Source organism: Amblyomma mixtum, chromosome 10 (genome assembly GCF_055824585.1).
Source record: "Amblyomma mixtum isolate Tamu chromosome 10, ASM5582458v1, whole genome shotgun sequence".
Lineage (NCBI taxonomy): Eukaryota > Metazoa > Arthropoda > Arachnida > Ixodida > Ixodidae > Amblyomma > Amblyomma mixtum.
This window is the reverse complement of record NC_143021.1, coordinates 60,435,838-60,447,769: the sequence shown is the minus strand read 5'-3', so window position 1 is coordinate 60,447,769 and position 11,932 is coordinate 60,435,838. Positions and strand designations below refer to the sequence as shown.

Genomic DNA, 11,932 nt, shown 5'->3' with positions numbered 1-11,932 from the left:
CTCGGTAAAAATGCATGGTGTGCTGTCCTATTGTGGCTTTGTACTTGATTTTTGACTACATTTGTTATGAGCAACACTACATTGAAAAGTCACTATGCTTAAGTTTGGACTGGCAGGTATGTTCTGTTATTGCTGTAATTATTCAGCAATAGACTGAAACTTCAGGCTGTAAACATGTCTAATAGGATCGCATTATTTGTATAAATTGGTTTTAGCACGTTTTAAAGATAACCATCACTGTCACCTTATCAGGCTTTCACTGTTGGTGCATTGGCTTTGAATATGCTCTATAGTTAGGATAAAATGCATTGCCTTAAAACTGCATAAGATGCTTTCAGCTGCATGGTACAGCACTATGCGAAATGCCTATGGTCTTGCACCTTTTTTATTAATAAAGCAACAAGTACATGCAGCTATACCTGCAGCCAGATGCACATGCAGCTTCAATTTTGTTTTTAGTTTCAGCCATGGAAGTTTTTTGTTCATTTCAATTGCGCACTTGTGTATTCACATGCATTAATAGTATGTCAAACACAATATGCAGTCCTACCTGCAAGCTGTGGAATCGAAGAGCTTCTGGGCGAGTTCTGCAACACTCCTCAACGACAATGCCAAACTTATGACAAACATTCTCGTCCCCGAGATGCATAAAAGCTCACGAGATTGATGACGCAGAGACTTGAGCTTTGTTGATAGTTTGATCATCGTCTGCTTTTGAAAAGTGAATGTTGCTGCTCGGAGCAGTGCTTTCAAATCCATTGCAGTTGGACTGCGCAAATTTAATATATCAAAGGCCCTGAAAGAAACATTAAAGGTAGATTGCATTACTTATGCAGTTGAGAAGTTTACTTGGGAACTCACCGATCAACGTCAGCAAAAAATTCTGTAGTTCCACCAAACCCATTGAAGTTTTTAATTCCAAGCTCGTGGGCAAACTTTAGGCTCTTGCTCACTAATCCACTAAATGTTTGTGCAGCCAGTCGCACTTTCATTTTTGTCTGTAGTATTCAATACGGACCCAGGGAGCTTATTTGCTGCTCGAAGACCTAGAGCTTCTTGCAGATATGCAAGTTTTCAATGAAGTCCCATTCAAATGACTGCAAAAAACAATTAATATATTAGAGGCAAATTACATTTTATCAACCATTAATATCTTATTCCATATGCATTGCTATCCAGTGTTTTCTTGTAACCCGGGGAGGTTTCTGAGTAATTTTAACCCATGGGCAGCATCGAATATCAGGGACATGGCCCTTGGTTGGTTGCAGGGATGGGGGAAACCCGCCACAAACTGCTCGCTTTAGTGCCTTCATGGATCCGACAGTCACGCAGCTTGTCAATGAATAACTAGCAACTAGAGCATCGCACATAACGGCATCGGACACAATTGCAACGGCATTCAGCGAACATTGTGTCACTGCTTGATGGCTTCATTTACTATATTTTTCAGTTGCTCCCCACTGAGTCCATTGGTGAGGAAATAGCCGAAGGGAATTTCTCATGCAGCTGCCACACCGACTGCCGTGAGCACGAGTGCATCTCCAGCTAATGATGAGTCATCTATGTCCACTGGACTCTGACTGTTCCTCAAGTAAACGTAGCCAACTAGTTTCCCTGTATTAGTGTCCGTCTCACTCCTTTTCCTAATATTCATTCCGCCCAGCATCAGGCGGCAAAGGTGCTCTCGTTCATTTTTTGTTTCAAATGATTTAGGATGATTGAGTGCTTCGCTTGTAAACCCTGCCATGCACCAATCACTTTCAGCCAGGTATGAATGGTCTGCCTGCTTGGCAATGGCAAAATGCTAGCCACATATTCATATGTCCTTGGATATTGATAATTGAGTGTGGTAATGAACTCCCTCACCTTCTCATTGTATCGTCTTCATGATGCTGCTTTGGTCTTCTTACAGCGCCAGCTTTTTACAAGCTCTCTGGTAGTTCTCCAAATGCCTCCAGTGCTTCTCGTCCATTCGGAGAAATCAGTTTTTCTTTCATTTCATTTAGAAGGTTTCTGAGGTCAGTCATTCTCTTCTTCGTTTATTTTAACTGGTGTGTGACTGAATAGTTTTTTTCGCGTGACAGAGCTTTTTCTTGACTCTAAGCAGTCGAGGTCTTGGAGACTGTGAAGCAATGTACGGGTGATCGTGGCTTACTCCTTTCTTTTTGCTGGAGCTGTCAACAACTAAGCTTCCGGAATAATCTGCATATGCATACCTTATGTTGCACTTTCACTGCTGCTTGGCTGTGCTTGTTGAACATTGGTCCTCATTGTACAGCCTTCAGCTTGCAAGAATAGGCGTAGACGTCTGATGAGGCAGAAAGAGTGTGTCAGATAGACAGTGCATGTAGTTTATGTAGTTAATTTTGAATGAATGGATGATGATCGATCGATGTTCGTGATCGACAGATCGATGATGATGATAGTAAAACTTTAGGTGTTGCTCTTGCTCTGTTTTTTCTTCTTCTCTGTCTAGTAGGTCCCGTTTCCCTGCTTCGCCCAATGAACCTCTCGAATTAGCCGGATTAACTGAGAACACTTATTTAATTAACACTTGATTACAACAAAATGTACAGTACAGTTATAATGATGACAGCAGCATAGAAAAGAATAACTGAGCTGGGCCGCCCCTGGACTTAGGACAGTCCGTCGTCCTAAGCGAGCATGCGGGAGGAAGTCCGTCTCCTACCGAGTTCCGAACTCAACTGCCGCCCGCTCAGAGCTCGCGGCCGCGGCTGGGTTTCTTCCACAAAGAAGCAATTATTCGTCCAGCGCTCTCATATTCCCAAGGACACTTTCCCCCGGTTTCGGGGAATCCATGTACCGCGGACGGGGCGGGGGCGCCGGCGCGTCTGGGCCCCGGTCCGCAAGTTAGGAAACCCATTCCTGCGGAGAAGCGCAAATTTACGACAAGTGGCTCCGACATCCGGTAAAGAAAAGCAACGCAAACCCAGGCACCTAACATATGTGCGAGGTGTGGTTTGTCGAAGGCGTCCGGAGCCCCGTACATGCGCGAAGTGGCGCCGTCTACGGAGACACACGGCGCTTTACATGTCGGTGCTACAAGACCCGACAAAACCAGTAGCACACTCAATGCTCACTCCACGCGAAGTGCGAGTTCACCCCCGGAATCCAACAGCTCAAAATGCCGGTGATGAACGCGCGGTCCGTCTCGCTTAAGGAGTCAGGGGGCCCGCTCCGCACGACAAACAAATGACAAATGAAAGTTCCGCCCCCGAAGGCGCGCGGCGACCCGGCGACGCGGCTCGGGGGTGCTGCTGTACTAAACACAACTCCAAACAGCATACAAAAGACAAACAAAAGTTTCCTCCCCGCCCGGGACGCCCGGCGTCCCAGCGAAGCGGCTCGGGTGCACCTGTATAAAAAGCACAAGCAAAAGAAACGCGTACAAGCGGGTGCGCGCTACGACCTTACACGCCCCTTCGAAGATCGTTGCAACAACGTCACTCGTTGTTGCACACGATATGTAACATAATTAAAGGTCGTCGTTACCACTACCCTAATGCTCAGAATACAACTGTTTCAAAAAACAATGCGGTGCCGTGTTACATGATACAAACAGGTAGTCGCCACATGCAAGGCGTATAACATGGCACCGTGCCGATGCATCTTACATGACAACAACCACTGAAGTGGTCCCTCTACCAGCCCTCGGAATCCACAGGTGGCGATCGCGGCTCTTGTCTTTGGTTCCAGTCACCACAGGCAAAGCATCTGCCAGGCTTTGGTCCAATCGCTGCGCCTCGCAGGATACCCGATTCTGTTGTGGTCTCGGTTCCTCGGCGAGCGTCTCGTTTACCGCTACGCGTACCTCATCTGTACTCAGATCTGTCTCGCTGTTCTCCGAGGACTGAGACTCTTCGACCTGCCAGCTGCCTGCATCTAAGGTTTTCGCCACCTTACTTCTATTGCCGGGCATTTTGCAAGCGCTGCTTCGTGTCCGTTCAAGCAGGTGCCAAGCCCCTTTGGAGAGCAAGCAGTCTGCGTCTTTCGACGCCAGCTCCTTCGTTACGGCGCATAGCAGCTGTGCAGCTCCTTTGACCTGCCGACTGTCACCCGTTGTTAAGACAAGTGGTACCTGAGCTAGTTTTGCTACTACTTTAGCACCAAACGCGGCAACAAGCGTGGTGTTGCCAACATCCTCCGTCAGGTTGCTAAGTATAGCGCCCTCTTTGATCACTGTGATTTCGGCGCCCGTGTCGATTAGCGCTCTCACAACCACGTCGCCGCATTTCAAGTCAACGTACTTTGGCGAATTTAGTTCTTCTGTCCTGGGTGGCTCCGCTCTGGACTGAACATCAACGTTAGCTCTCCGCTCGGCAATATCCGTAGCTCCTCCGCTACAGCTGTCAGCGACGTTATAATCAGCCTGCGCTACCCCGTTCACGCTTTTCTGCTCCTTGGTTCTTAGGGCATGACCGCGCAAAATGTGGGCCGTTGCAATTGAAGCATGCCAAGGATTTCGAAGGAGGCGACTTTTCCCGGGAAGCTGGGGCGGACTTTTGCGGAGACGATGGTTTGTGGACCCTGGTGGGGCTTTCGGCAGCGAATGTTTGCCTCTTTCCCGATCCTTTTCCCTCACAATCCTCGTACGCCTCCACTAGCTTCGCTACTTCGTGAGGCTTAACCCAGCTGTCTCCTTCCTCTCTCTTGACATATTTGTAGGCCTCTGTGCTTAGCGCCTGCTTCATTTGGTCTGCCACGTACAGCGCAGTGAGGTCCTCGAGCGTTTTGATTCCCTGTGCCGACATGTAAAAAACATAGTAGCTCTCAATTCTCGACGCGAAGTGTTGCCAGGTCTCGTTTAGCGCCGGCACGGCGTTGCGGAACTGCCTGAGGTAGTCACCCGGGGACAGACGGAGCTCGGACAAAATTCTCTTTTTCACCTGATCGTACCTGTCGAGCTCTTCTGTAGAGAGCTTGGAGAAAAGGTGTAAGATCCTTCCACTTACGAGAGGCAAAAATAAATGGCTTTTAACCTCGTCCGGCACCTTATATGAGCGAAAAATGCCCTCGATCCCCTCAAGCTATACCGGCACTTCTGGATCTTTCGGAATTTGGGTCAGCAAACTCTTTAGACGCTTAGCGAAATACGCAAGTGTCTTTTCGCGCGTTTGCCGCCCGCCCGCTCGCGAGCCCTGTGTTGAACCGGTTTGCAGCTCCAACTGCCGGGTTCTTTCTCGCTCGATAAGCAGCGTAGTTTTCCTCAACTCCAGTTCCATCTCCATCTCCAGCCGCCGCATGGCCGCATCTGAGTCTGCTGCATTACCTGTCGCCTTCGCTGCTCCCGTCACACTTCCTCTCCCCGTCAATTAATCTATGCTAGACTCTGTGGCGTTACTACCACTTTCATCTGTATTCATTTTTACCACCACTGCACCGCTACGTAGGATCATACAAAAGACCTGTGACTCGCCTTAACGCCTCAACTCCGCGTCAGTGGGTTCCGAGGACCAGCAGAGAGACCACTCACCTTCCTACAGGAATTGCATGCCCTGTCGTCCCCGGGACACCGGCGTCTGTTGACCTTGCGTCTCTCCCTCCGGTCGAGTTTAGGCACAGTCTCCGTCCCTTGCCGCCCGTAGCTCTCGCTGCTTTCCGTTGCCGCTGCTCGATGTGAGGCAGGGCGAACGCGAAAGTACACCGCTAGTCCGTCAGCGGCCGATGTGCCTCTTGTGGTTTAATGCCACCGCTGGCTCAATCCGTTGTCCGTCGAGCCGGAACTCTGCGGCTGTTGTAACGCTAGTCCGTCAGCGCTAATGTGTCGGTCCGTTGACACACCCAGAGCCGCTTGTTGCCTCCGTCGATCACTGCGCTGGGAGTCGATGACTGCTGCGTCGTCAGTCGCTCAGCGCTGATCTGTTTTTCCCTTGAACCTTGAAGCGCTCAGTACCGGTGGTTCGGTCCGTTGGCCGCAGTGCTGGTCGCCTCTTGTTGCTGCGTCGCTAGTACTTCAGCAGTCCATGCGCCCGTCCGTCGGCACGGTAAGCACAGCTGGCTTGGTCCATTGGCCACTATGCTGTGATAATTCTTCAGCTGCTGTCCTCTTTCCGGCGGAGACGTTTCTCAGGCATGGTCCGTCGGCCCGATCGTCTTCGTCCCCGAAACGCCTGAAGTTCGCCGAAGTCTGACAGGAAACGGTGATCCTGTCGCAGGCTGCGCTAGTAAAACTTTAGGTGTTGCTCTTGTTCGTCTTCTCTGTCTAGTAGGTCCCGTTTCCTTGCTTCGCCCAATGAACCTCTCGAACACAAGCAAACACAAGCAAAAGAAACGCGTACACGCGGGTGCGCCCGACGACCTTACAGTGATCTTGAAGTCTCCTGATGGTTCGGTGATCCGGCGACACGCTGCGGAGCAGACTTGACAACTTCTTCGTGACACTGTGAACTGTGCTGCACAGGCGCTCACCAGCGACCTGCCCTCCGATCTCCCCGACCACGCCGGGTCTCTCCTCCGGTGCCGGCTGGTCTCTCCTGCCTCTCGCGATCTCCCTCGTTTTCGTGCCAAAACTCGCCCTGAAATCCCATTGCCCAGCATTCTGGGGACCCCTTTTGTAACCAAGAGGAAATGCGCTTGTCAGAGCCAGTCAGGAGAATTTCGTTAAAACTAAAGGAGACAATAGCACGCCGGTGCTCACGCGGTTGTTGTCTCGTGAGCACTGCGCGAATTGCAAGAAGACGTTACGCATTTCCGCTTGGTTACAGCACAGAGACACAAACGCACAAAAATTCCAGTGAAGCACAGGGAAGGCGAACACCCAATCCGAACTGCATGCACTGCCCTGGTCGCGCTCCCCAATTCGCTGCTCGTCACTGAGGCATTCCGTCCGTCACGCGGTCTGCCGTTAAAAGCCATAAATTTACACGCTACCCCCTCTCGAAGACCCAGGGATCCGCGGATCGGCTCCCTTTTGCAGCTAGAACGCGACCTCGCAAGGCCTCGTCCTCTTTGCAGCCGGCTACGGTGCAGTCTGCTAACTGCCGTTGTGGATGCACTCCACCACATTTGTTGAAAACAAACCCATTCGAACGGCGCCCGGGTGGTGGCCGCTCGAGGAACCCCAACAAAAAGCTACGAAGAAAACCGAGGAGGGCCAAGCTGTGGCTGCTGGGTGTGCGCTGCCCGATGGCCCCAGTTCGCGACAGCGCGTGATCTGAACTTCTGTGTTACCAGCAAGCACTTCCGTGGAAATTTTCACGATGATGCTGCTACTGAGCTGGAGGTTTGTGGTGTAGACATGCCCTGAAGCAAAAATACTTTTGACCTGAGGTTCTACCTGTTTATCTACAGCATCTCACCTGCTTTAGCTTGCGTGGGGACTTTCTTGTTGGAGTCTGCAAGTGCTTGCAGGGGGATTTGCATGTAGGTGAGGTGACCGGTTGGCTGAGATACTGCGTCACACTAATTTCCTGAAGTAGGAACCTTTTCATTTGCTCGAAACACTAGCTTTCGGATTCACTGTGTTTTACCTGCAGGCATGGGGACTTTCTCAATGGTGATTGAGCACGTGAGGAGGGTGAGGACATTGTCTGTGAAAGGGTTGCTTCTGGGTTTGCGTGTTCCTGGATAGATATGCCCTGAGGTAAAAATTTTGTTGCCTGAAGCACTGGCCTTTCTGCTCACTTAACCTTACCTGCTTGAGTGTTTGTGGTGACATATGTGGCGACGCCTACAATCCTGAAATAGCACAGCGATATGTGCTTGGAAACTGAAGTAAAAATATTGAATAAGCCGCCGCAATCACTCTATTATGACTTATCACCTTATGAACGCAGACTTGGTGAGACACCACGACCGCTGTCAGAATCCTGTTTAATTACGTAGACATGCCTGACATACAGTCACTCCTGCATAAGCCCTCCCATCTGTTAGCTTATTTGGCAAATATAAAAGGAAAGATTAAATATACAATATATATAGAAAGACGGACTATAAGTCACACATAAGAATAAGGAAGTTTAATATATACACAAGATGCAATGCCCTACTTACGCACACCCTACTATTATTACTGCTGGATTTCGTCTCTTCTTCTCACTTAAATTCTTGCAATGTTTCTTTCTTTTTTTGTGTTATGTTCGTTTTCTTGATGTATTATTGATATGGCCACTCCTGCCTAAGGCCTCAAACTGAAGCCGGCAGTATCTTGTAAATAAAAATAAATACATGAACCCTAAGAAAATCTTTTCGCTCAACGTACCGCTCGTGCACAGGCTCGGACACACTAACGCAGAAAACGTTATGCTCGTTTTCCGCTCCGGCTCTGGGCCGCACACAGGGTTGTCTGCGGTCTGTCAAAGTTGACACTGTCACAGATACAAACACACAAATGCGTTCAGAAAACACAAACACACACAGAAAGGACGAACACGTGCAAGATCCTCCCTTCCAAGAAACGCCGGGGCTGGGAGTGGTCCGCGTCCGAGCCTCGGCTGTCCCTTCGAAAACGGGAACACTGCTTCGGGGCACAGCGCGCACTGCCACAGCTGTCGCCCACGGACTCTCGAACAGGCGAAACGACCCGCACCACTTCGCTCGTAAAAAAAAGGATAGATGGTAGTCAGAGAAACAAATGCAAGCCATGAAAATGACACCCGATAACACTCGGGCATCCTGACTTGTTTGACGTCCTCATCGTTTGGAAGCACATACATGAAGCAAAAAAAAATTCAAAAGCACTCAAGCACAAGAGATACAGTTTTCATAAAATGCAGTGCACGTATATCGACAGATCAAACATTTTTTGCTCACACGGTATAAAACAACACTTATTTAGATGCACTCAAAGAACGATAAATAAGTAGAAACACTGGCTAAATGCGACTTTCTACCTCCTTCAGACAAGGTTTTTTTTTCATGTAGTTCCTCAGTTCGTCTGAAACCTTTCGGGAGGTCGTCGCGTTCTCTGAGGTCGAGCACTCAAGCAGGTCTCTCCCGTGTCACTGCGCTCGTTATCTTCATCTTCCTCCTCCGAAGTATTGTCGTCATCATCTCTGGTGCCGCTGTCTGTCATTGGCCATCCCGTTAGCTGCGACTCGTGCGCAGTCGTCAAAAATCCATTCTTGCCTTGCCTTGCTAAGTCAGCAATTCCATAGGTGTCCGACTGCAGGACTTCAGTTATAACAAGCGGCCCTCGGTATTTTACTTGTGTTTTTGTCGGGTTTCCTGTTTGCTGCGGCGCTCTTTTCATGAAAACCCCCTCTCCCACTTCATAGAGCATTGCGGGGAAGTGTCGGCATCGTAGGCTTGCTTGCTTTGCTGCTGCTTGTTCAGAATCCGAGCTCCAGCGTTAGCCCGAAGATCGTTTGGGTCCTCACGCGGATCTGTGGTTGCACTGAGCTGTTCCAATGCTGCAGCATAGAAGTCTGGCCTGCAGCCATGCGGTAGCTCAAACTGCGTTTTGTTCGTGGGTTGGTTTACAGCATTATTCATGAAGCTCTCTGCTTGCGTTAGCCGTTGATCCCAGTCACGATGGTGATCATATTTAATCAATGTTGTGATGACTGGCAACACAGTGCGGTTAACCCTTTCCGCTTCCCTGTTTACCTTGGGATGGCGCGTGGAGTTCAGAACGTGTTTTATTGTCATCTTGTTGCAAAACTTCTCAAACTCCTTTGATATGAAGCAACTCCCAAGGTCTGTTATCACCGTCGCCGGTAGTCCTCTCTCATATATTAGTTCTTCGAGTGCGTGAAGAACATGGTTCATGGACGTGTCTACTGTGGTGAATAACTTCAAAATCTTGGTCAGGTTGGAGACGATAACCAACAAAAATTGATTCTTCTACTGCTCACGAAAGGCCCCAAATGGTCCATATGGAAGACGTCAAACGGTCGCCTTCCGTGCGGGATGGGGTGAAGAAGTCCTGGTCTCTTTCCTCCTGGCACTTTGTTGTAAATGCATTCAAAGCATTAAACGATATGCCTTCGCACATATCAGTGAGTCCTAGGGAACCAAAATTTTTCCTTGATTTTTGCAATCTTTCTGTCATTTGAAAAATGTCCCCGTAGGTTATGACTCCTCACAACAACTGCCTTCCTCATCGACTGTGGCACAACGATCCTGCCGACTTGGCTTCCATGGTCGATTCTCACAAGTTTCGCGTTGCCGAGTGCATAGCCGTCAACCCTTGTAGTTTCTTCCTTCGTGCGTTCACTTTTCGGTTTCTCTGAAATCTTGATTATTTCTCTCAGCTCCTTGTCATCTCTCTGGATAGTCAGTATATGGCCGTCGAATGTCCCAACCGCAAGTACATCCAGCTTCTCATCCCATCATTGCACAAAAGGTGTCTACGGGAGGTTCCAAAGGGTTCCGGGTGAGGGAATCCACATGCATCATCTGCGCTCCCGGTCGGTGTTTCGTAGGGAAATCAAATTCCTGAATTAGTACTGTTAATGGTTGTGTTAATTCGGGGCGTGGGAGCCCCGCATGCGAGGAACCTCTAACACAGTTGTTGGGTGGAGACTGGAGGTTTATTGCAGTAGAGGGAGAGAGAGAGAGAGAGAGAGGGCGAGTGTACAAGATAGCGCTTCCACTGCTGTGGGAGCGCGGATGGTCACGGCATGGTGCCAGTCAGGGGGATGGGGGAATGCGTTAGTCGACGGGGCTTTCTTGGAAGCGGGCGGCGAGTATACGCGGAGGAGGCAAGGGCTGCTGGAGCGGCCTTGCGTCGCTTGGTCTACGAGCACGACAAGTACCAGCGGTCGATTTGGGGCTTCTGCGTGCGTTGCGCGTTCAGGTACACAAGAGCCTGGAAGTCAGTCACGACGGTGAATGTATTCCCAATAAAAGGGACCACAATCTGTCGACACCCCACACAATGGCCATCAGCTCCAGTTTTGATGAGTGGCAAATGCTTTCAGTCTCCGTCGTCTTCTTACTCACACAGTACACAAGGCGCCATTTATCCTCACTTTCCCTCCGCTGCGAAAAATTAGCAGCGGCTTAGCTCAGCTGTGGCCGGATATACGTAGCGAGAGGTACAGGTTAAACTTGGTTACACCTTGTCGTTTAGCTTTGGTTTCGCGCAAAGCCAAAGGGATTGTTCTTAAAGTCCGCTTCGAGCATCCGAGTCGCACTCGCGCTTTCACTCAGTCTAATGACGCGATCGGTTACACGGCGAGCCTTCACATCGTCCTCCATTGCCCCATCGCGTTCCAGCGAGGCCGGGGCACTCCGCTCCGCGTCCTGACGTCGTCTCTTGATCAGGCGTTCCTCTCTGCTCGGGCGTCTCAGCCTCTCGCTTGACCTTGAGACGTTCGTTCTTCCTGTTCTTGGTGGCCAGCCGCCAGGCAGCAACCTCGGGGTCGGACGAGTTGAGATTGTGCAGTCCCCAGCGCCGCTCGGCAGCGGCCCGGCTCTCCTTCTCCATGGCAAGCGGCTATACCCTGCGGCTGTATCACCCTGCATTTATACAGCGACGCAGCCTCCTTGCGCATGCGCAGTAGCGCGCGCCGTGCGTACCCACAGCTTGCGAGGCGGCGGCGCGCGTAGTGACGTCACTCAGCTCCTCGCGCATGTGCCGAACTGCATCTGTTGGAGGTACGCGAAACGGCGAAGCTGTGACCAATGTAGCTCTCGCTACAAAGGCATGGCTGCCAGTCCCTTTGAGCTGGCATCCATGGGGAGTTCTGTTTCTGCATTCGGGTCGTACAGGGCAAGAACTGGGTCAGTTGTAAGCAAACGCTTCAGCATTGAGAAAAACTCATCTTGCTCTTGGCTCCAGTCAAATTTCGCGTGCTTCTTAGTTAGCAGTGTCAGGAGCTAAGCGATGAGGGCAGTTGGAACTTGGTCCGCGACATCGGTGCCTCCGGCGTGGTGTCGGGCCGAGTCAACAGAGATGCGAAGTTGCGGGAAGACGAAGCTTTATACAAAAGGTTAAAGGGGATTGCTTCTGGAAATTTTGTGGCGA

At 50.3% G+C, this 11,932-nt stretch overlaps 1 pseudogene; it reads right to left on the bottom strand.

Annotated features, from left to right (window-relative positions):
- Window positions 1-1,760: 1,760 nt before the first annotated feature.
- Window positions 1,761-7,547, bottom strand: LOC149325909 (uncharacterized; annotated as a pseudogene).
- Between the last annotated feature and the right edge of the window lie 4,385 nt (window positions 7,548-11,932).